The 25,923-nt window shown below is 43.5% G+C and overlaps 1 long non-coding RNA gene across 1 annotated transcript; it reads right to left on the minus strand.

Annotated features, from left to right (window-relative positions):
- Window positions 1-10,048: 10,048 nt before the first annotated feature.
- Window positions 10,049-22,841, minus strand: LOC138819224 (uncharacterized). Its single transcript, XR_011369371.1, has 3 exons — window positions 22,779-22,841; window positions 10,475-10,604; window positions 10,049-10,222 (listed from the first exon to the last, which is right to left on the minus strand). It is a non-coding gene; the product is annotated as an uncharacterized lncRNA (long non-coding RNA).
- Window positions 22,842-25,923: the final 3,082 nt, after the last annotated feature.

Genomic DNA, 25,923 nt, shown 5'->3' on the forward strand with positions numbered 1-25,923 from the left:
CCCATGACCTACAACAACAACAAAAATATGATTAGAAACTGAACCAAAAGGAAAAAAATAAAACATTCAAATATGGTAATATAAAGGTTGGGATGAGGCTTTGAGCTTGATTTCCAGTCAAAAAGGCCGTATTTTGGAGTAACAGTTATTTTAGTTACAGGGGAGAAAGCAAGACAGCTTTTCAGAAGAAAAGAAGCCTTATGTAGCCCTGAGATGAATGACATTGTTTTAAGAACTCCATATAGCAAATTCTAAGTCAGGTATTTTCAAGCTAAACTCAGCAGGAACTGGACATTTGGCTTAAGTGGCCAGCTATGAGCAAAAATGTCAAGAGAGAGTCCCCAGCTACCTGAGTTCAAGCCCCAATAGTGGCACAAAAACCTAAACAAACAAGATATCTCAACAAATGTTTTATAATAATCAAGAAAATATTTTATTATGGTGTCTTTCCAATCATTTATGTGAGTATACTTGTTGAAAAGAACCAGATTTTTCCAAGAGCTTTATTATAAAAACCTGTGAGGATTACTTGACAGGTAGTATTTCAACTATAAAAAACACTATGGAAATAATGTATGTATTCCCATGTACAGATCCATCTCTCCCTACATCCCTTCCAGTTAGTTTTGTGGCTTGAGCTTTTTTTGTAATCCTAAATGCTCTAAATTCTTGATTTATCAACATCAGAGAAGATCTCTTGGCCCAGTGATTTGTAAGATGAGGGATTAAAAACAAGACTTTAACTTCTATTTTTCTTCATCACGGTCTTAAATGTGTAAGTCATACATTATTAGTATTTTCCTGTAGCAGTCTTTAGGACTGTATTTTGATGTATAAATTCCACACAGCATCTATTAACTTGGAAGAAAAGGTGTAATTTTTCCAGTTTCCACTTTCTTCTCATTCTTTCTGCCAGGGCTTTAATTAGGCTTCTATATAGTCTTTTTTTTTTTGTATGTGACCTCTAAATTTTGAAACTAAAGAATAGGCTTAGAATACACTAAATCACAAGCAATAAATTATATATATCATCTTGCCATATAACTGTATTACTACAGAAGCAGAAATGTGATGAAACCCACAGAAAAGGAAATGTGTTTTTAAACAAATAGAACCACCTTTTAACCAAGTTAAAAAAATCTCAACTGAGTTGCGATGAGGTCTGAGGATTACATTGGCTTTCTTCATAGTCTGTTGTTTTCTGAGTCAGACGTCATTGTCACGCCTTCCTCTGCCTCACCTCATCCTCACCCTCCCATGGATGGTTCTGGGAGGACAGCATGCAGTGGTCTTCCAGCCGGGATACCCACCTGCCTATCCCACCTTCACCCAAGTCACCGGCTTCCCTCAGCCTAGCGCTCTCTCCTGCCCTGCTGCCTCACACCCTCACACCCCGAACTGAACCAAACACCTTGCCCAAGTTCACCCTTCCCGTTTCTACATCATCCAACTTTGCTGGATCTTTCCATCAGCCTGCACAAATGGCGTCATTTTATTTCAGTTTTTTTTTTTTTTTTTTTTTTTTTTTTTTTTTTTTACCAAAAATCTTTCTTGATTCTTTTTTCCAATTCTAGTAAGAAGATACTAAATAGTTTTCTGTACTGTCTTCAATGTGTGTGTGTGTGTGTGTGTGTGTGTGTGTGTGTGTGTGTGTGTGTGTGTGGCATTAAGGTTTGAACTCTGGGTCTTGCACTTATTTATTTAGTTTTTGTTAATTGTCATATACTCCTAACCTCTAGAGTAGTTCTTAATTCAAACAAATTAAACACAAGTGTGTGTGTGTGTGTGTGTGTGTGTGTGTGTGTGTGTGTGTGTGTGTGTGTGTGTGTGTGCCTGTCTTAGAGCTTGAACTCAGAGCCTGGGCACTGTCCTTGAGTTTTTTGTTCAAGGCTAGCACTCTACCACTTGAGCCACAGCTCCACTTCTGGCTTTCTGTAATTAATTGGCGATAATAGTCTCATGGACTTTCCTGCCTAGGCATTGAACTGTGAACCTCAGATCTCAGCTGCCTGAGTAGCTAGGATTACAGGCGCGAGCCACCAGCATCCAGCAACCAAAGTACTTTTAAGTGAATGAATTATATTGCTTATTGTTATATATATATATATATATATATATATAAATATAATTTTTTCACTTTGTTGAAATATATCTTGGATTTTTTCCCCTATAAAATGCATGGTTAGTAGCTGGGTGCTGGTGGCTAACACCTGTAATCATCGCTACTCAGAAGGTTGAAATCTGAGGATCTTGGTTTGAAGCCAACCTGGGCAGAAAAGTCTGTGAGACTCTTATTTCCATTAAACTACTCAAAAAAAAGCAGGAAGTGGTGCTGTGGCGCAAGTGGTAGAGTGCTAGCCTTGAGCACAAAGAACTCAGGGACAGAGCTTAGACCCTGAGTTCAAGTCCCAGGACCAGTTAAAAAGAAACAAAAACATGGTTAGTGATGATTGAAAATGTCTTAATTGTATTCTGAAATAGGCATTGAAGGGGATTTGGTTTCTTTTACATAACTTGTATTCTTTTTTTTTTAATTTAATTTAATTTTATTTGTGAACATACTGTACAGAGGAGTTACAATTACGTGGGCAGGATAATGCGTACATTTCTTACCAAACATTGCAGCCTCCTCCTTTGTTTACCCTTCACATCCCTTCCCAGCCTCCCCCCTCCCCCCCATAAAGAGTACAATTCTTTTTTTTGGGGGGGGGTAGAGGGGTCCGGTCGTGGGGCCTGAACTCTGGGCCTGGGCGCTGTCCCTCAGCTCTTCAGCTCAAGGCTAGCGCTCTACCACTTGAGCCACAGCGCCACTTCTGGCTTTTTTCTTTTTGCTTATGTGGTGCTGAGGAATCGAACCCAGGGCCTCCGGCATGCAAGGCAAGCGCTCTACCACTGAGCCACCTTCCCAGCCCCATAACTTGTATTCTTAATTGGAGCCCTTTATCATTCATGCATAGTTGGTGTGGGTAACTAGAGACAATTTTCTTTGAGATTCAGCTAATTAGGCTCTTACTAGTAACCCATTTTGTCTGTGTATAAAGACATCATTGCATAAAATACATAAACAGAAAAATAGAAAATATGCATAGCTTAGAGATACACCTTAATATTTTTGTATATTGCTTTGGTATATATATATATATTTTTTTTTTTTTTTTTGGGGGCCGGTCGTGGGGCCTGAACTCTGGGCCTGGGCGCTGTCCCTCAGCTCTTCAGCTCAAGGCTAGCACTCTACCACTTGAGCCACAGTGCCACTTCCGGCTTTTTTCTTTTTGCTTATGTGGTGCTGAGGAATCGAACCCAGGGCCTCAGGCATGCAAGGCAAGCACTCTACCACTGAGCCACCTTCCCAGCCCTGGTATATATTTTTTAACAGATACACAGTGTCAGTCTCTAACTATGTCAAGATATGGTATTGCATATTAGGAAATGTAAGATCTATGGTGCCATAGGGTTCTAAGTCTAGTAGCAAGAAAAAAGGAGCATAGAAATAGTCACAGGTTAGGGCACAACTAAAATTTACCATGAGATCCTTGGGTGGCGGGGGAGACATAGTTCCCTCAACAAAAAGAAATGCAAGGGAGAAACATACCTCCCCCTGGGGTTTATTGAGTCTATACTCTGAGCGGGTCTTAAGTAGAGAGGGCCAGGGTCACTGCGGACAGCATTTTCAAGGTGCCATGCCAGGAGAAAATGTAGCTGAGAAGCTAGAGAAGGAGGCCAGATGTTGGAGGCTGAGAATTAAGGAGAAGATGGGTAGAGGCCCTGGGAAGTCACTGGGAATGAGATTGTACAGCGCAGGCAACTTTTGAATTTCCAGCCTTTGTCTTACAAATGGTGGTAGGAGGTTGGGTAGACGGGTGGAAGGTAAGGAGGTGTTTCTGGGACATGGCTGTGACAGGGCAGGGTGCCCACCCAGGGCTCCTGGCTGTGAGTGGGTTTTGAATTCCTGTTGGGCATTCTGCATTTTCAGAAACCTCAAGGCAGTCATGAGAAGGTAAGGACTGTTGGCAGCGCTGTGTTCCTGGCTTAAAAACAAACATAGTTCCCAGCTGGGTGCAGGTGGCTCACGCCTGTAATCCTAGCTACCCAGGAGGCTGTGACCTGAGGATCGCAGTTCAAAGCCAGCCTGGGCAGGAAAGCCCGTGAGACTCTGATCTCCAATGAACCACCAGAAAACTGCAAGTGGTGCTGTGGCTCATGTGGTAGAGCACCAGCCTTGAGCAAAAGAAGTTCAGGCCCAGCATCCAGGTCCTGAGTTCAAGCCCCACAACCGACAAAACAAAACTTCCCCAAATGCATGATGAAAATGGTATGTTTTGTTACTTTAGCCTAAATTTTAAGTGATATCCAGTTCCTCTGTCTGGATTAATGACACTTTTTTTTTTTTCTGAGAGAATACCTCTAGAGCTTTCAGGTCTCAAATTGACCTTTAAAGTTGTCCAAACCGACGCCCTGCAGCTATCCCGAATCGGGCAGGGTGCTCTCCCTCCCGCCAGCTCTTCCCACGTGATCTCCTCACTGCCGCCCCTGTCTGTCTTCAGGCTGTTTCTTCCGTGGGCTCCGTGTTCTCAGTCCACCAGAGCCTTTCCTCTCCATCTCCTGACATGGAAGCTGCTCAATGTGGCAGTATTTAACCTGCCTCAGCTTGGGGTCACCAGTGCAGACAGAGGCAGATCTAGACCATTCCACACTCCTCTCCCTCCTCCTTTTTAACGTGTCTAGCATCTTTCTGCATCCTGGCACTTTCTTTCCCTCTCACAAAGCCAGGAAGAGCTGGTGACATTTTCATGAATCTTTCTCATTCCTTTCAACCTATTCATTTCTACACACTTTGCTCGCCAGGGACTTCTTTGGTTATAATCGGGGGTGGCTGGGGCAGAGGTGGTGTGCCATGTAGGCTGTGGAGGACGTGATGGTGCATATCCCTATAATTCTTGCAACCATCACAACTGGGGCTCGCCAGCTCTCAATCACTGGAAGGCATCCTGGGCCTGCCACTAGGAGGAGTGTAAGGCAGACCGTTCACTTAAAGACGATCAGAAAGGTGGTGGTGGTGGTGGGGAGGGGGGGGGGTGACAGGCCAGTGGACAGGCAACCCTGAGGCTCTAATTGGTGAGGCTCTATTCCACAGCAGGGCAGGAAGGCCTGAAAGTTCTTACATGTGTGTCAGGGCTTGGGGCGAGGTGCTGATCTTGCTTTGAGAAGCACCTGTATTGGTGTGGACATACACTGCTAGAGGAACTCTTTGGGCAGTTGAGGCTGAAATGAAAGAAGAGAGCATTGATCTCACCATGCTAGCTTAAATAAACAGCTAGAGAGCTGCACGTGGACAAGCCAACATTCTAAATTCAATGGAGGGTGGATTTAAACAAAGACAAGCAAATAAAACACCGGAAGAGACATCAAAGGAAAATGCTCTACTCTGCAAACTCCCATTTCTCCTTGCTTCACACTGTCCACTGCTCCTTCTTGAGCCAATGCCCTGCTCTGTGACTGTGTCTAGGAACAATTTGAGTTGGTTTCTCAGTGGGAAGAGGCTTTGAATCTGTCTTCACCCCCTCCCCCTCTCTGCCTCATCACTCTCCCTATCTGCCACCAGAATTCTAGAAAGTTCTTATGTCCATCAACTCCCTGTCAGCCCCAGTCTCACCCTGTTGTGCCTTGGCTCTGCTTATATGACTCCAAGAGACACTTTAGGGAAGGCTTACAAAAGATAATGTCCATTGGAAAGTATTCTTTAATCCTTACCCCTAAGTCAAACCAGCCATATGTGTTTATGTCTGTGTGTATGTATGTGTGTGTATGTGTATGTGTGTTACTGCAGAAATATTTTATACTTACAGAAAAAAATCACATCTTCCTTTCTTACATAAGGATGATGTGCACACAATGTTTTGTACTGACAGTGTATCTTGGTGACCTTTTCATATAAGGAAGTTCCTCTTGGTAATGTACAAGTAGTTCCCTCTGATTGAGCCAACAAGATAGATGGAGCCAGCCTGTTTCTAAAGGACATTACTTATTTGATTGTTTCTGACATTTTGCGGTGGCAGATAACACTGAAATGAATAGAGCTGACCGTGCTATTCCCTGAGGGCCCAGGAGAGGAACTGGAAGGGCTTGGTCAGTGCTGTGTGTTTGTGACTTCAATAGAGAGCTCCAAGCTTGTTAGGACTCCTGCCAGAAAGCTGAGCAGAGGGCTGTTTCTCCACCTTTTCCCGCCCCGTGCAACCTTCTTGCTCTTTGCCAATCTGATAGATTGAAAACAGTTCTTGATTATCTCTGAGCTTTTTACTGAACATCTTTCCTTGTGCACATGAGCTCTTGAAGGGCCTTTCAAGATTCATTGTTGTTAAAATATGAATCATTGATGAGACTTTGGGGACATTTCTACCTGCCCCCCCTAGCCTTCCCCATACAACACCCCAGGGCCACTCAGCTCTCCAGTCCATCACCAATGTCTCCTCTCTCTGGTACACCATGCCACAACTAGTTAACAACTAATTGTCTCCCTCCAAACTCAGCTCCCCAGGGAGACCTGCCCATCCCCCAGCTGTGGGCTCACTCTGGTAAAGTCTGGGATTTTTTTTTCTGTCTGTATGGTAGGTAGGGACTATTCTGGGCAGGACATCAGTCTGTAATATGCTTTTATTCAGTAGATGAAGACCATAACATCACCCAGCGGATTCTCCCTGGCAATTAAACACTTTCCTCAACCTGCACAGATTTCAAAGCAGGATTTTATTTGTTCACTGACAATGTCAGCTACATTTATCCTTCTTCAATTAATATCCATGACTTTTCTTCTCCATGAATTAAAAAAAAAGTTGTAGAAATAAAAACCTCTATGGGCCTGTACATAGGTTGCTCCAAGATGTGACGGTTCAAGGAAAATATTTTTCTACTTGCTGTGATTTATCTTTAAATGTAGGTATGGGGGCTTGAACTCAGGGCCTGAGTACTGCCCTGAGCCTTTTCGAGAGAAGCTGGGGCTTTGCCACTTGAGCCACAGTTCTCTCTTTTTTTGGTCCGTCGTGGGACTTGAACTCTGAGTTTGGGCGCTGTCCCTCAGCTCTTCAGCTCAAGGTGAGCACTCTACAACTTGAGCCACCGCACCACTTCCTTGAGCCCCAGTTCTACTTCTGCCTCTTTGGTGGTTCATTGGAGATAAGAGTCTCATGAGGACTTTTCTGCCTGGAATGGCTTTGAACCATAACCCTTGGATCTCAACCCCTGGAGGAGTTAGGATGACAAATGTGAGCCACTGGCACCTAGCTTTTATTAAAGCTGTTTGATATATTGTATTGTTATGTTTCTTTCATAAATAGGATGGAAATGATGGACTTGTTCATTGAGGGGCCAGTAATATTGACGGGCTCAGCTCTGCCCTAGGGCTCCGAGACACACCTGGTCTGAAATGGGCTTCTCTTGGGAAGTGCTGTCCACCTGTGCGTTAGGGACTATCTGTACTCACACAGGGAGGGCGAGTTAGGGACTGTCTGTCCTGGCACCGCTGGGCACCAGGAAGCCTGCATTCTGGTTCCTACCGTCAACAATGAGCCGCAGGCCTGGAAAGTTCTCTTTCTAGCAAAGAAGTTTTTTTGTTAGCCCTGACATAACGTCCATTTACTTTAACCTTTATTTTTTAAAAATTGAACTTTTGTTATCTTTAAGCAGGTGTACAAAGGCGTTACCATTCATCGTGTCAGTATAGGAGGAAAATGCAGCTTGAATGACATCACCCCTTCAGGCATTCTTCCCGTCTATCCCAGCCCTGCCCACCCCCTCCATCTTCCTAGTGTCATAGGACATGCATTGGATAGTGTGACTACATCCTCTATTTTTCTATTAAGATTCACAGAAATGGAGGGTGGACGGGAGAACCAATGCATGAACTATGTACAACATACATTATATGAAAATTGAATGATATAACTTATGGATGGGGAGGGGAAATGGGGGAGAACGAAGGGAAGGGTGACATTGATAAAAACACAAAAACATTGTGCTCATAACCTGCCTATGGAAATGTAACCCCTTTGTGCAACCCCTTGATAATAAAAGAAGATGAAAAGACTTACTCTTAGATTTAATTATCTTCCAGGGCAATGTTATTTTCTCAGAATCTGCGTTGACTACCCACTGATTTATTCCTTCAGTTCCCATTGAACAGGATAAAGTGCTGGGTCTCGTAGGAAGTGACTGGGCACTGGACTGTCCTGCTTGGGCCTTTATGGCCCTTCCTTCAGCGTGGATGCTGCTGGGAGAGCCTCCTGACCTTTTCAGGGCCTCAGCCCTGGAATTGCAGCCTCTGGATCAGAGACAGACAAATGCAGTTCAACCCTTCACAGAGGTCTTACTCTCAACTGTCCCATCATTATAGCAGAAACAGAAGAGTTCTGCACCTACCTGGGGCAAAACCACACCACATTTAATGGTAAAACCAATTGTACAGCCGAGCACTGATGGCTCACACCTGTGCCCCTATCTATTCAAGGGGGTGAGGCATGAGGATCCTGGTTTGAAGCCAGCCTGGGCAGGAAGGTGGGTGAGACTCTTCTCTCCAATGAACTACCAAGAAGCCAGAAGTGGAAGTTGAACTGGTAGAGTGCCAGCCTTGAGCAAAAAAAACTCTCAAGAACTATGCCTTGGCACCAAACCAAACCAAATCAAATGATAATATATGAAGTAATGAACACCTTCTTGTTTTTCAGTTAGAAATTCCACCTCCTTGCAAAACCTGCCTGGATGTTTCTCGACTATGATCAATGGCATCTTCCATGAGTCAGTGATCTACAAGGGTCCTTCCTGACTGTATTCAACATATGTTTTTGAAGTTTTTTTTAATATTAAAAAATCCATTAGTTCCAGGCACTGTTTTAAGATGAAAAAAGGTAAATTGGATATAATAGACATGGTTACTGGGCTCAAGGACGTCTACTCTGACTAATAAGGACATCAATGATCATCATGTAAGGCTGATATATGGGAACAGGTGGAGAGGAAACTTAACATCTCTCTGGGGAAATACTGTTTCTACTAGCTGGGTACAGGGGAATTCTAGTGGAGGGGCCCTAGGAAAGCTGGGCAGAGCTCAGACGTGTGGAAATGCAGACCAGGGGAGTCAGATGTGCTCAATCAACTTCTTTCCTTGTAGTACTGGCTGCAGGCAAGAAACACAGAGGGCCTGGGGTCATCTAGTTTGGCCAAGGGCAGTGAGAACAGAGTGAAGAGATGAAGAAGAAACATGCAGGTGCCTTGAACAGTAGAAACGGATTGCTCCCACTACGTCACAAGGGTGAAGTTGTACTTAGGACTTAGAAAGCTGGGAAGGGTGTGATAGTACTCGAGGATTTATTTATATCTCCCATTATCCCCCCCCCTTCCCCAACTTTCCCCCTGAGGAATCCTGGCTGTTGGCTGGGCTTTATTGTTTTACTATTTCTGAATCTCTCTGCTCCCTTTCGGCAGCACATGTCCCCACAATCCCCACCCGTGGTGTCACACATCCCCTTGGGACTTTAAAGGAGAGAGTGCTCTAAGTGGGCAGTGGCGTCTTGACCCACGCTGTGGGCAGAGGCCAGGGAAGGCAGGATGCAGCGGTGGCCTCCTGGGAGACACAGACTGTCTCCTGTAGGAGGGTCATGCGTGCAAGCTCACGCTAGTGTTCTCCCACAGGAGACACAGCTCCACTTACCGTGTTTTGCTGGTTAATTAGAGAGAAGTGGCTCATGGATTTTCCCTCCCCACCTGGCTTCAAACCTTGATCCTCAGAGCACTGCTTAGGCTGGCTTTGAACTCTACTCCTCTGGATCTCAGCCTCCTGGGGAGTCGAGATTACAGGTGTGAGCCACTAGGGCTGGGCTGGAGTGTGTCTATCATCTTGGCCACTGTGCTATGTTTGGTACTAGGCTTCTCACTGGGATTTTGCCTTCATTGAAGACCTTTCCTGGGCTGTCACTACTCCATTTCGTCGTGAAACCGGCTGCCTCTTCTCAGCACCATAGATGCACCTACCTGGCCACTGAGCAGAGGAGGGCATGAGACTCCAGAAGAGAAAGACAGGCTCGGCTCCTGAGCCCCTCAGAGCTGCAGTTGCAGAGATCTGTGCGTGGGGTCGCTGTGAACATCATCCAAGGAAACAGACATGCTCGTTCAAGGGGCTTCATTCCAATGATGTGGTTTCGTTTCATGTGTGGTTTCTTCTCAATGTTCAGGACTTCCCAGGTTTAGCAGAGGAAGAAAAAAATGAGGATGAATATATGTAATTAAAATATAACTAGGGCCATAGGAAACTTTTATAGAACAGTAAAATGTTTTTACAGCAGAAAAAAAAGGAAAAGAAAAATTGGAAAATCTTAACCTCCAGAGAAGAAGGCATTTTGTTTTCCTCTGTGTCATTTCCCCACTTCCAAGCTGTCAACATGGAGACATGGCCCCTTCTTCTGAGGCCATTCGCTCTCAGGCTTACCCCTCAGGAAACTTCCTTTGCCCCTGTGAGCTTCTGGGAGAGATGCATTCTCCTGTGAGACCACTGGTGGACTGAGCCAGAGGCCTAAGAACATCTTGGCCTCTTCATCTGCTGGCAAGCAATGCGGGTTCTGTTTAGCAAAGGAAACATGAAGCAGTGTCAGTGCCCACCCCCTGGCCTCCCCCTGTACCCCCAATCTATGCTCTGATCGCTTCATGCTCCGGTGCTGAGAAGAAACTAGCAAAGAACTGAAAGATTAACAGTAACCACCTGCAACAAATGAACACAAATGGCACACACATACACACATCTATCTATCTATCTATCTATCTATCTATCTATCTATCTATCTATCTATCTATCTATCTAGAGTTTAGCCACAGAACTTTCAGGGGCTCAATTAGTTCTCCCTCAAGAGGCCAAGCCAGTACAAGCTTGTTTATCTGGACAGCATTTGTTTTCTTCGTTAGCTAACTGTGTGAGAGCTAAGAGTCAGGAAGCCCACCCAAGCTTGCTTGCTATTTTCTAGTCATTCCTTAACGTGTCTGGATAGTCCTTCTCTCCTCTTGCCATTCCTGATTTATTATTTCTCACTGCCCAGGACTCCTTCTCCATTTCATCCCTTAAGAATAAATGAGCAATTCCCCTGCTGGACATTTACCCAGAAGATGACAAGCCAGGCTACAGTATAGCCACCAGCACATCATGTTCACTGCCACACTGTTCACCACAGCCAAGGCAGAGAATCTTCCAGATGCTCCTCACTGGATAAATGGATCAAGAAAATGTGATGTATATATACACACAGTGGACTTTTACTCATCCATCAGAAAGAATGATATTGTACCAGTTGTAAAGAAAGGGAAAGACTTGGAAACAATTATGTTAAGTGAAGTAAGTCAGTCCCAGAGAGACAAAGGATACGTGTTTTCTCTTATTTGTGGAGGCTAGATTTAGCTGATAAATGTATAAGTGAATATGGTGGGTGGTATGCAAGTGTATACAAATGTATTAGCTGAAATATGGTAGATGCAAAGGAGAACTCAAATAGTGCAGTCCCCTAGAAAGGCAAAATCAAAGTTCAGCAAATAAACACCAGGAAGTGGATAAATGACAGGGGTGGGATAGAGGGGAGAGGGTGCACAAACGAAGATGGAGTAGAAGGTGAGAATGCAGTGAAGAATCCGATGTCTATTGTATAAAGTGAAGAAGGGTGAGGGAGGGGTGGGTAAGAATGGTGGAAGAGGTGACGATGGTCAAGATGCGTTGTGTCATAAACTGCTGTGTAACATGGCACCTCCTTTGTAAAATGACTTAAAGATGAAACAAACAACAAACAAGAGTGAGTCATTACTCCCATAGATGACAGCATTTGATCTCAGGGACCAGTAGTGGGTCCCAAGGGCGCTTCTCTGAAGAGCAGTCTGGAGCTCTGGCTCACCTCGTGACTTCTCTCTCCAAAGAGGAGCCCAGAGTTGCCATGATCAAATAGGAATTTTAGCAAAGCCACGTGAAACTTGAAGAACTAGGGACATGTGGAGGCACCCAGACATTTTCCATTGAGACCCTTTGACCCTTTTCTATCCCCCCACTCTGTAAGAACACTCAAACTTTAAATCTGAGAGATGAGTCCGAGGTAGTGACAGTGAAAACTGAGGGGTGCAGTGGGGTGGGAGGGGCATCTCCCTGGGGACCTGGCAGGAAGATGTTTCTCCAAAAGTCAGTTCTGCTTGGATAAAGTTCTTTGGCAAGACTGTCGAATCTGTTTGTGAGACAACTTAGGATGGGCTGTTGCAACCCCAATGTGTTAGCATCCATCAGCCTGCCCACGGATGCCTTCTGCAAATGCGCATTACACTGGTGACAGTGTCTGCTTTCTCCCTTGGCCTTATCGATGTGTACTGCAGCCACTCCAGGGCCTTCTTAGCCCCAAGATGTGGGATAAGTGTGAAACCAAGGGCTATGTCTTTCCCACACACTGGTGAGTCTGGCCTTAGGTCGTCAAATGGGAAGTGAACTTGGCCTTTTTACAAGTGGTGTCACGCTCTGATTCTTTCATCCACAAGCAAGGGAACAGACCGACACGTGGGAAGGCTTTGAAGCCAGGTGGATAAAGTCAGCACACTTTAGGAATCTGAATCCTGGAATATGCATGTGTGCTTTCATCCATCCATTAATTCATTTTGCCTTTCCATTCTTTGAACTCTCATCACCCAAGAGTGACATGTAGAGTTATTTTGCTCCCATAAGGCATTTGATGGAGTCTCTGCTTAGAGGACACCGGTTAGAACATCCTTTGCAGATGACTTGGGAATTCATTAGGGCCTTGTGTGCTTTGTTGATTGTCGACGTAGCTCTCTTTCAGTCAGACTTTTACCTCATGCTCTTAAGAGAGATTTATAGTCAGATGTGGTGGCAGACGTCTGTAATGCCAGCCCTCAGGAGGTGGAGGCAGGAGGGTTATGAAGTTGAGGCCGGCTTAGTCTACACTGTAAATTCTAGGTCAGGATGGGCTATGTATTGAGATACTGTCTCCAAAAAAACATAAAAGCATAAAAAAAAGATATTTACTAAACAACCACGTACGTCAGAGTTCTTTTCTATAAACATAGGCTTTTCAAGTTGCAGAGTTAGTGGACAGGAGTGGGATTGCATGTCATCTTAAAGTTTTTCTTTCTTTTTTGTTATCCATTGTAGGCCTTGAACTCTGGGCTTAGGCGCTGTCCCTCAGCTCTTCAGCTCAAGGCTAGCACTCTACCACTTGAGCCACAGCACCACTTCCGGTTTTTCTGGTGGTTTATTGGAGATAAGAGTCTCACAGTCTTTCCTGTCTGATCTGGCTTTGAACTACAATCCTTAGCTCCCAGTCTCCTGAATAGCTAGGATCACAGGCGTGAGCCACCCGCACCGGGATCATCTCAAATTGTTCTACCTGGGCCCCAAACCCACTTTTCCTCCTGTGCTCCCTCCCTGTGACTATCTCTCCAGTGGACTGGAAATGCCGCATTGGTTACCACATTCTACCTGTTCAGCCCTGCAGGCTCCTTCCTTGTGCTCGCTCTGTTTGGCTGTGTCTTGCGCTGCTCATCTTCTAGTGCTCTGGCTCACATCTCCCCCTTCCCCCCTGCAGCTGCAAAGCCAAGCTGAACCTATCACTCAAATGCTCAAAATCCTCCAGCCTGTTGTTTTTCTTCTGATGGTGTCGGGTTTGAACTCAAAGGTTGTCTCATTCTTGCTGAGCAAGAATGTGACCTGTTACTTGAACCATGCCTCCAGCCTCCTTTTTACCTCCCCTTTAATTAATTTTCAGATGGGGTCTTATATCTCTGCCCAGGTCCAGTGGACAGTGATCCTCCTACTTATGTCTCCCATATAGGTGGGATTACTAAAGGTCTGAATCACGATGGCCTCTGGTTGGTTGAGATAGGGTCTTGCTAAGATTTTGTCTGGGTTGGCCTTGAACCACAATCTTCTCGGTCTCTACCTCCCTAGGTAGCTAGGATTACAGGTGTCCACAGGCAAAAGCCTTTGCTACTACAAGGACCCAGAGATTCCCCCTCTTCTGTTTATCCTCTCACTATTCTGTTCCTTTAGCACTTTGTTTCTGAAATACTCAGCCAAATTCTTTTAAAGTAATGTATATTTGTAACATGAGGGAGGGTCCTTGTGAATTTAGACACTTTTAAATTTCCCAGATCTTTTATTTCTTGTGTCTAGGCTTCTGAGCATTATTCGGCAGTTCTCCTTTTTTGAGTTGCATCAACTTTTCTGTATCTGTTGAAACTCTTTCCAGGTGCTTCTGCCTCTTCACATGTTTTTCTGTGTGTTGAGTCTTCGTTTCATCATGTTCCCTGAGAGGTGACTTATTTTGAACTCAAAGCTCCACACACAGACTCAGGCTTAGGAATATATTAAACTTCAGATCATACCAGGCTAGGTACTTGAGTGTGTCCATAGGGACACTGGTAAATAGCCTCTTACACAGCACCAACCATTTTATTGCTAACGCAGGGAGCCATGTAATAAATGGATGCTAATTGATGACTTTGTGTTCTCCCACCTCCTATGAGATGATCTTGGTATGAGGTCTTTCGGCTTACCAGCACCTATCTCCTTTTGCAGTAACTATTTGTTATGTCACTTTTTCCCACTTTCGATTCTAATGTGTTAGTGGTTGCACTGCCCATGTCTTGCTTTGAGCCTAGTCAAGTTGAACTTTCCTCTGCCTGCAAGGTACTAAAATATTTCTGAAGTCCCTTTGTGGATGTCCATCAGTATCACCACTTAACAGCACAAGGAAATCGTTAAAACATCATCGGACTCCTTGTTTTCTTTCCCTTAAGTCAGAGGACGCGGCGAGACAGAGCAGCATTTGGTGAAATCTTGTGCAGCTGGTGGGTGAGCAGCTGAGCCAAGGCCCTCCCACTGAGGTGGCCTGACCACTCCGCGTGGAGTCACCTTCTGTGGACTCCTCCTCACCCCATCCCTTTCTCACTCTCCAAGTTCCTCCAGGGAAACCAGAATCACTTCAGATCCGCAGTGGCTTTTCCTATTTCCTCTGTGCCCCTGGGGTTTAAGGGAAGGTTGTGGGTCCCTGTTTGCTAACTTGATCTTTCCTATTTCTCCTTTAAAACTGGTCACATGACTTCATTTTATAATTCCTATGATGAATAATTCCTATTTTCCTTTATTTGAGCTCGTGGATTTTCTGTATACTTACTGCCTATAGTTAGTGGTTTTTAGATCTTTTTTTTTTTTTTTTTTGATTTGTGGAGTTAAAATAGGTGATCCTTTTCTCTCTGTCTTTTTTCTTTCCATTTTAAGAGAAAATGAGTCTAAATTTTGGCTAGCACGTTCCATTTCCTTATAAAATATTATGGGCTACTTGGGCATTCGTACACTTTGCTACAAAGAACTCCTTTCCTAAAATTATTGATGACATGGTCAGAGACTCATTCATGATCCAAGCTAATTGTCAATGCTTTGATTCCTCCTTCTCTGTTACACCTTTTCTGGAAGACATACCGAAGCAGAGATTTTAGTATTTCCAATGAATCCTAACTGCCTGTGAGTTCACTAGAATCTTTTGTAGAATCCTCTTTCCGTGTCCTGGAATCAGTCTCTCTCAGTCATCCAATTCTGGTCTCAGAGCCGTAGAAAACAGCTCAGCTTCCGCTTTCTGCCCGTGGATCTTGCATTTGAGGCAGTTTTCACTTCCCCAACCTGCTCCTCCCCAGGCTGCACATTCCCATTTCCTGTAAACGGTGCTCTCAGCATTTGAGAACAAACTCCTCCCATCTCTACCCTTTTCCCCACAACAGCCCAGTGCTGCCTTAAGTTCTGCAGGCAGTAGTCTTTTCCAGAGAGACAGAGCTCTTCCCTAACTCCTAACCACTTAATTCTGTCATGCTCTTCAAAGGAAGTACGTTGCTGTTAATGAACTGAGTTCTTTGTTAGGGGTTTAACTGTATCCTCTCCAAGCAATTCATTAAAATTTGAGTACCAGGACCTCAAATTTTGACCTTATTTGTAATTGGCATCTGTGCAGAAGTAATCAAGAACATCAGGAAGGTCTCTGGTGTTGGTCTTGATCCAGTATGGCTATGGTCATTATAAAAAGGGGGAGTTAGCTGGGTGCTGGTGGCTCACGCCTATAATCTTAGCTATGCAGGAGGCTGAGATCAGATGATCGTGGTTCAGAGCCAGCCTGGATGGGAAAAGCCCATGAGACTTTTATCTCCAATAAACCAGCAGAAAACTGGAAGTGGAGCTGTGGCTCAAAGTGGTAGAGCCTTGAGCAAAAGAGTTCAGGGACATCACCCAAGGCCCTGAGTTCAAACCCCATGACTGACAAAAAAAAAAAGTATAGGGGGAGTTAGGACATCTAGGTAAATGAGCACAGAGCAAAGGTGGTGAACATCCAGGGAAGATGTTCATGTGATTGATGTGACTCATCTACAGGCCAAGGAATGCCAGCAAACTCAGGTGTCCAGGTGGAAGGAGCAAGGCCAGACAGTCCCATCAAGAGCTTCCATGGTGAGAGAGTGGGAGATCATAGTCTTGGGGAAACATTGGGGTTGGACTTGGAGCTCCCAGAACTGTGAGACAATGAACTTTTATTATATTATGCCACCAAATTTGGGTTACTTTTTATTTTTATTTAAATTTTTAAAATTTTCTTCAGGTAGTTGTACAAAAGGATTTCAATTCCATATGTCACTTGGTAAGTACACTGCCTCATGATCAGCATCACCAATGTTATATGTCTTCCCGGCATGCATCACTGTTTTGTTTCTATGTTTGTACATCTAGGCCTATGGTCTTCTGTATGTATATGTATAATTATAACGTAGATCTAGCTTCCTCAGCGAGAGAAAACATTCATCCTTGGTCTCTCTGAGCCTGACTTACTTTATGGCGACAGCTCATCACCAAGGAGATAGATAATACACTGCCCTTCCACCAAAATACCCTGTGTTTTCATTCCTCTGCATTCTGTAATCTGTATTTCCCTTCTCTCATAATAATGCCCCAGTTCTTCTAACCCACGTGAAAGGCTTTATTTATTTCTCTGAAGTGTTGGTTTTGTTTGCCTTGGCTCCGTTCTTAAGCACATTGGGATTTTTGAAGTCCTGTTTCCATCACTAACTTTTTACTGTCTTTCTGCGCAGGCACTCGGAGATGATAAGAATCCTCTTCAGCCCACAAGTGCGAATGTTGCATGGGATAGATGAATGCTTTTGAAATTCTCTTAGGTTGACACTGGCTTTCACCACCCGTTCAGCCTGGTTTACACCTGAATGACTCCCCTGATCCATTTTCTACTTCCTTGACTTCCACACAAGGCAAAATATTATGAGACTGCGGAACATCTTGCAGCAATCATGATAAGCTGTGTTTTTCAAATCATTCTTCTTTGTCCATGTAGGAATGCTACCAAAAGCTGGTTTAGTCGAGGATGCCATTTTTTTTATTAGAGCTACTTTCTTTTCATATATTACAAATCAAGTTGTAAATAATTCAGTCAAGGATTTTGCCCTAGACATGTATCAATTCTTCTGGTTTATAATTGGATGATCCGTCTCTCACAATTGGCCATGTGAACCACTCTCTTCTGTTTTCTCTGGCTACCCCAAAATTCATTTCAGGGAATTCTCTTTTTACCCACAAATATTCGTCTTCATTTGTTCAGACTGTGAGACTTAAGTTCTCGTACAGGCGATCTTACTATCTCTATGCTTATCTTGGGTTTTGGCTTCAGCTTATCACTATTTCTTCTGACTTTTCCAGGATAAAGAATATTCTAGACGAAGATGGAAACTTTAGTGAAGAGAAAGCTTTGTGCCTATTTACACATCTGCTAATAATTATACGTTAAAGTTTTAGTATTGTGAGCAAGCAAAAGCTTCTCCTCTGGGAATAAGCACTATTATCACCATGTACTTTCTGCTTAACTTTTTATTTGCCATGAATATTTCTTTAAACATCTATCCTTTTTTTCAAAGTTGACTGTAATTTTCCTTCGTCAAGAGATAAAGTTTGTGAGAGACAAAATTCTGTTAAAATTTCAGAATGTTCTGGAATATTTGGACTAGAAAGTTAAAATGGCAAAATGTTAAGAAGCCCCAAGATAGATGTTGTATGCATTATTGTTTGAAGTGTTTGTGAGAGTGTTCCACACTAGACAATAAGTATTGTAAGGCATGGATTTAGCTGTTTAAGAAGCACCACAAGCTGGATACCAGAATCTCATGCCTGTAGTCCCACCTACTCTGGAGGCTGAGATCTGAGGATCTTGGTATGAGACCAGCCTAGAAAGTCCAGGAGACAGGTTTTCTTTTCTTTTCTTTTCTTCTTTTTTTGCTGGTCCTGGGCCTTGAACTCTGGGCCTGAGCTCTTCAGCTCAACACTAGCTCTCTACCACTTGAACCACAGCACCACTTCCGGTTTTCTGGTGTTTAATTGAAGAGTCTCATGGACTTTCCTTCCTGGGCTGGCTTTGAACCGTGATCTGAGGAGGTTCTTAATGATAGTAAGGAACATAAAAGGCAGTGGACCTGGAGGTTGGCGGTGCAGGCCGCATGTTAGACCTTCTTGAGCAGCACTGCCCATCACCTAGGGTGGAGTGTGGTCAACCTGCTCCTGGCCTTCCATGCCACATGGCAGTCAGACTGGCCAGTGTGTAGGCAAAGTGCTGTGTGAGAGGTGAGCAAGAAGGAGCCATCCTCAGACAGATCGCAGGCCCACGGGAAGGGGCCATCCTTGGACACATTGCAGGCTGATGGTTGGTCTGGGTGCCAGGAAACTCGGGGAAGCCATGCTTCAATTCAATGTGCCAAATATTTATTAGGCAATTGCTGTGTGCCAGGCCTTGGGGGCTGTGTCGGCCATCCCAGTTGGGAATATACCACATGACCTGGGGCTGGGTTCAGAACCAGCTCTCTACTGCCCTTCAAGCAGATCTGGAAGTCTAAAGGAAAACCACAGGCCTTCCAGGGAAGCTGTGTTCACAGAATGCTATCAGAATAGTTGTTTTTGAAGTGGTTTCAAGAAGAAAGCTCATGGGCTGTGTGTCATGAGAATGAGGTCTCTCAGAGGTGTGGAGATGTGACTTAGATGACACTACAGGTATGTGCCAGAGCAGTCTTATTGTTCTTTCTGTCTCTGTCTCTCTTTCTTGTACCTTCTTGGGGCTTGAATTCAGGGCCTGGGCACTGCCCCTCAGCTTTTTGTGCTCACTTGAGCTACAGCTCCATTTTTCTGGCATTCTCTGGTTAATTGGAGATAAGAGTCACACTGATTTTCCCACCTGGACTCTCTTCAATCTCCTTGACCTCAGCCTCCTGAGTAGTGTGAGCCACCAGTGCCTGGCTTAGGTTTACTGTTTAACGTAAGCTTGGTAATGAGAATAAATCATGTCAATTTTCAAATCAATTTCACTAAAACATTTTGGTTAGTCTGATGATACTGGCAGAAGCAGAGTCTACATTCTGTTAAGAATGAGAATTTACAGACACTTTATTGACTGCCTTTTATGATTTTGTTCTAGTTAATATACAATCTACATGCTTTTAACATCCTTTTATGGAGCAACTGAGAGGCTTAAAGCCAGTTCACAGCCACCAGTTTTTACTGCAAATGCATAGTGTGTTTATTCTTGGAGACAGGTTAATGCTTGCAAATAATGACAGCATCCCCACTGGTTCTGAGCAAGCCTTCTGTAAACTCTGCTCTACTCTTTTTTCCCTCCCCTACCCCAGCACCAATAGGACAGCCATCAGATTAGATTGGACACCCTGTACACTGTGTCCAAAGAGCTTACGCTCAAAGGTGAGTCAACCTGAAAAAACTACATATGAAAATTAGTATATAAGAAATGGTAACCAGGCACTGGTGGCTCATACCTGTAATCCTAGCTACTCAGGAGACTGAGATCTGAGGATTGTGGTTCCAAGCCAGCCTGGGCAGGAAAGTCTGTGAGGCTCTTATGTCCAAAAACTACTCAGAAAATGCCAGAAGGAAAAAGGAAAGAAAAGAAAAGGAATGCTTGCTCTTCTGATGACCCCACATCCGTCATTCTGCGATCTTTGTTGGTGCTTGTGTGATAAAGCTCAGAGCTACTGGCTCTGGTTGGTGGAAATCTCAAACCAACTTGATTAATCCTTCAATAATTCACAAAGCTTTCTGCCATTGCTGGAGTCCCTCAGGGCTAAAGTCTCCGTCTGACATCTCTTAAATGTATTTCCACAGAGGCCTTCCTCACCTTTTCCACTCTTCTTAATCACCAGGGGTCACTCTGCACATTCTTTCATTCTCTTCTTTCATGAGAGAACAAGGCCCACAGAACGCTTCAGCTCAGAATGTCTCTGTATCCAGTACAAGATGTATGTTCCAAAGATGACCCATCAGTTCTTATACAACAGCACTATCTTCTTCCTTCTCCTTTTAGAATAAGAACTTAATAATTAAAATGTAGTTTGGGACATGGAAATATGTATGGAAGGGAATGATGGGGACAGAATGATGAAAGGGCTTACAGTGATCTAGGTGCATTGTATTTATAAACTGACATGTTTAATGGAAATGCTTTTGTGCAACTACTTATAGATAATAAAATAGGATTAAAAACAAAAAAAAAGAATAAGAAATTTCCCTTTCCCTTTTTTGAGGACTTATACTTTCCTTTGTCTTTTGATCTGTCCTGGGTCTTCTGATTATTTCTGGATGCTTGTTCCATAAACCATGTATTACAAAAATCATTCTTTAATTGCTTGTTCTTTGCAATATAAAGGGGCTCAAGTTTCCTTAATAAATACATGGTTAAACCAAAGGACAGCAAGAGCAGCCATTGCCCACACAAAAACTAAAGCTTTTCCTTTATCCCATGATTTCCTTTCAAATGATTTCTGCCTGCATTGATTGCCTTCCCTTCCTCCCCTCCCTTCCCTTCCTTTCTTACCTCTGGAGCCTGGATTCAGTGTCTCCATTAGTGTCTGCCCCTTGTGCATGGACGCTGCCTGAGCTCCTGCCTGCGGTCCTGCAGCTACATTGCCATCCACGCAGTAGTGACAGCTGCAAGAAGATGGAGCTGGTGTGCTGGGATCTGGCATTCTCAGGAAGTCCAGGCAATAGGGTCAGAGCCGGCAGTGAACCACAGAAAAAGTCCAGGCAAGTGGCAATGTGGCTCAAGTGGTAGAGCGCTTGACGTGAGCTGAAGAGCTGAGAGACAGTGCCCAGGCCCAGAGTTCAAGTCCCATGATTAAAAAAAAAAGTTCAGGCAGGCAGGCAGGGAGCAGATGCCAGTCCATATGTTACATCACAAGAATTAAGAATTAAAAAAACTTTTTTTTTCAATTGTAAAGGTGATGTACAGAGGGGTTACAGTTACAAAAGAATGGCAATGAGTACACTTTTTTAAAATTTTATTTTATTGTAAAGATGCTGTACAGAGGGGTTACGATTACATGAGTAAGGTAATGAGTACATTTCTTGTCATGCATTGTTAAACCCTCCTTTGTTTTTCTCCCACCATCCCTTCCCTCCCCCACCTCCCCCTTCTCTCCCCCCTCCAAAATTGTAAAGTTCATTTCCAACGTAGTGTCTTGTAAGTATCATTGTTGCAATGGGTCATCCTGTATCCTCATTTCAGCATTTTGTTTTTCCCCTTCCCCTCTCTAAATTAGATAAATGTATATATAAGATGCAGGGTGTAAAAATCAAATACAGTGACAACAGGGATATACCATAGGAGGAAGAATATACAAAAGAAAAAATTGGGGGCTGGGAAGGTGGCTCAGTGGTAGAGCGCTTGCCTTGCATGCAGAGGCCTTGGGTTCGATTCCTCAGCACCACATAAGCAAAAAAAGAAAGAAAGAAAGAAAGAAAAAAGCTGGAAGTGGTGCTGTAGCTCAAGTGGTAGAGTGCTAGCCTTGAGCTGAAGAGCTGAGAGACAGCACCCAGGCCCAGAGTTCAGGCCCCACGACCGGACCCCCCCAAAAAAAAAGAAAAAGAAAGAAAAAAGAATAAATTGCATTGTACATTAAAAACAACAACAAAGAAAAACCTCTTGTGTCCATATCTTGGTCTCATACATAGATATATATATCTCTATATATCTCTATATAGCTTTTGAGCTCTTCTGCTAGTATATTTCTGCTAGTATATTACGCCTGTAATCCTAGCTACTCAGGAGGCTGAGATCTGAGGATCTCAGTTCAAAGCCAGCCTGGGCAGGAAACTCCGTCAGACTCTTATTTCCAATAAACCACTAGAAAACTGGAAGTAGTGCTGTGGCTCAAGTGGAGAGCACTTGCCTTGAGCTGAAGAGTGCAAGGACAGTGCCCAAGCCCAGAGTTCAAGCTCCATGACCAACCAAAAAAACCAAAAAACCAAAACAAACAAACAAACAAAAAAAGACTTGTTTTAGTTAGATCCCCAGAACGAATGTTGCACTATTTCTATTGCCTCTAAATTTTATTCTATAAATCGCCTTTCATTTCTTATATGTGCGTATTCTATTCTATAAACTTCATTTGGTGAAGCAGAGCTCTGAGCACTTTTATTAAATCCCTGCACTCAAAACATCTCATGGTGTGGTGTTTTAAGACTCATTTCTCTGTTTTCCCATGCAAGTATTGTGTGTTTCAGCCAAGCTGTCTTGCTTCTTAGCTCTTGGATACTTGTGCAGGATCCTTTGTGTTTGCTTTTCAAATGATTCAGCTCCCTTGGACCCCCTCCCCTTCCACCCCTGCTTGGAATCATTTTATCCTTTAACATTGACCAGTTTTTCCAACATGCTCCTTACCTTTCAGAAGAAATTGCATTCTCTACAAGTTCTTAATGGTAATTCTTTCATATCTCCTTTTACATTTGCTACAAAAAAAAAAAAAAACAAAGTGAAAGAAACCAAACCAAACCAAAAAAAGGAGCCAGGCACTGATTTCTCACCCTGCAATTCTTGCTACTCAGGAGGCTGAGACTTGTAAAGTTATGGTCTCAAACCAGCCCAGGTAGAAAAGTCTCTGAAATTCGATCTCCAAAATAACCAGCAAAAAATCAGGCTGGAGGCATGGTGTAGGTGGTGGAGCACCATCTGAGAGCAAGCAATCTGAACAAGTGTGAGGCCCTGAGTTCAAGTCCCAGTACTGGCACCTCCCAACAAAACAAAACAAAACAAACTGCGATGAGGAATTTGAATATTCATCTTCCTATTAAGCTATACATTTCTTCAAGGTAGAGACTCTATAATAAATACCTGTGTGTGTATCTTTTCAGTTCCCAGATAGTACTTTGCATATTGAAAGTTTTCATATATGTTTATTGACTAAGTTCTTGAAGTGTGGCTCAGAGGAAGGTTGTCCTAAGCAGCTTTTTTTTCTCTATTTATATAAATTCAGCTTCTTTACTGAAAAAAACATTTTCTAAAAAAAAGTCTGTGTTTTGAATTTATATGAAGCATGGGATCCAGTAAATAACAAGCTCATCTAGGAAGCATTAAACCGAGAGTGCTGTGTTCTATCTTTTCAATCAAATGTGAATTTCCTATTATAAAGGAGAGCATATTTTCAGAAGGCTGAGTGGGATGGCACTTTCAAAAGCTTCCTACTGCATGTGTTTAGATCAATCCAAGGACAGTCTCTGATGCTCAGCCCACGACATATTCATTTATTGCCAATTGAAACATTTTTGTTCACTTGTAAGTTTTCATTCTCCACTGTGGTTTCTAAAAACTAATTCGCATGGGCAGAATTAAGCCAGCTCAGAGTTGGTTTTCTAATTTTTAAAATTTTTGGTGCCAGTACTAGGACTCAGACTCAGGTCTTGAAAGCTGTCTCTTAGCTTTTTCCACTCAAAGCTGGTGTACTACCCTTTGAACCATATCTCCACTTCTGGCTTTTTGCCAGTTAATTGGGGGAGATACAAGTCTCCTAGACCTTCCTGCTTGGGCTGATTTTGAACCTTCATCCTCAGGTCTCAATCTCCTGAGTAGCTAGGATTACAGCCACCAGCACCCAGTGGTCTTGGTGATTTTTGAGAAAGGGATACTTTGCTATTAACTATCGGCGCTTAATTCTTGGCTTACGATCTTCCATTTGTAGCTGCTTCTTAAGCTTTAGCCAAGGAAATAAGTTTTCAATTTCAGAACCATCAAGTTTCAAATCTGCATTCAGATTCCATTTGGATACCCATTTCTGCCACCTCCAGCCCTCTGAAGATAAATGCACTCATTTGTATCTGTCAGCCTGTGAACTACAGATGCTAAATCACAAATGCAGTTATGTTACCACTGAGCTGATTTCTCACTTCTAGAGTAATGAATACATTTTAGAGCTAAAAGTGGAAGAGTTTCTAGCATTTTGTTTTTTTGTACTACTGGAGTTTGAACTTGAGGCTTGGCTCTGGCTAGGCCGGTACTCTACTACTTGAGACATACTTCCAGCTCTGATTTTTGCTAGTTATCTTTGAGATAGGGTCTCACTTCCTGTCTGGGAGTACACATGAGCCATGAGCTGCCTGTGTTAGGTATTATTGCTAGAAGCACACTCATGCACCACTCCATTTCTGTACAAATGGAGCTGCTCAGAGTCTTTTCTCCCCCACTGGCTTCGAATCACTTCCGGCCTCATAGGTAGCAATTTCGAGTACTGTATCTATGATGATCGTCATTTAGCTCAGTCTAGGAAACCTGGTACCTGCAAAAACGACATGCTGTACTGTATAATTGGGCCCTTGAACATATTGTTTAATATCTTTCATTGTCTGAAAATTTGGTGTTAGTAAGGGAACAGTTCATATTTTAAGTTTTTTTTTTCTTTTAGTACTGGGGTTTGAAAACAGGGTCTTGTGTTTTTGAGATGGGTACTCTACCTCTTGAACGACAGGTGCAGGCCTACTTTTATCAGTTGTGCTCCTGTAATCCTTTCTCTGGACAGTATGCCATAAGATAGGTCTCTGCTGTTGAATGAATCAAAATAAAGGCAGTGATGTTGCTTCTGCAACCAACGACTATAAACTCAGAGGATTAAAACAACATGAATGTGTTACCTGTCATTCTGCAGAGGGGAGCTCCCACTGGACTGTGAGTGGCTTACAATCATGGCATCAACAGGACTGCGTTTATTTATTTTTGGAGGCATAGGGAGGGAATTTCCTGTTTTCCTTTTCCAGTTCCGGCCCCTCTCCCATTCCTTGGCTGGGCTCCCATGGCCTGAAAGCCAGCAGACTTGCTTGTCGTTGACTTTGATTCAGCAGCCGCGTCCTCCTGCCGTGGACCCGAGAGAGGGACAGGTCCTTCACTTGTAAAAACTCAGGTGATTCATTTGGACATTTTCCGCCCCCCAAGATAATCTTCCTGCCACAGGATCCGGTCACTTGAATGATTTCACATCTGCAAATTTCTTTCTGCCTTCCGTGAGAACAGATTCACTGGCTGGACTCGGGTCATGACATCTTTCCAGGGCTGTTATTTTGCTTACTGTAGCATCTTTATGTCTACCGAACTTACAAATGACCTGCAATTTATTATTAATCTTTTTATTATGAACTGTAATTTATTATTATTTGTGTGTGTGTACCAGTCCTAGGGCTTATACTCAGGACATGGATGCTGTCCTTGAAGTGTTTTGAGCAAGGCTGGTTGCTTTACCATTTGATCCACAGCTATACTTTCAGTTTTTTTTGGTAGCTAACTGGAGATAAGAGTCTCAAGGACTTTTCTGCCTGGGTTGGCTTTGAACAGCGATCCTCAGATCTCAGCCTCCTGAGTAGTCAGGATTACAGGTGTGAGCGCCAGCACCTCTGATGTGGTTGGACAGTTGCTCCCCTGTTGTGCTCATCGGATGAGGGAAGGAATGGACCACCTGTTTTTATTTTGCCAAAGGTTTTAGGACAGTGGCAGCAGGACATGCAAATGGATGAGGAAACAGAAATCCAGTTTTGAGGGAAGACTA

The sequence above is a fragment of the Dipodomys merriami genome, unplaced genomic scaffold, assembly GCF_024711535.1.
Source record: "Dipodomys merriami isolate MVZ:Mamm:240054 unplaced genomic scaffold, mDipMer1.0.p SCAF_8, whole genome shotgun sequence".
NCBI classification, from domain to species: domain Eukaryota; kingdom Metazoa; phylum Chordata; class Mammalia; order Rodentia; family Heteromyidae; genus Dipodomys; species Dipodomys merriami.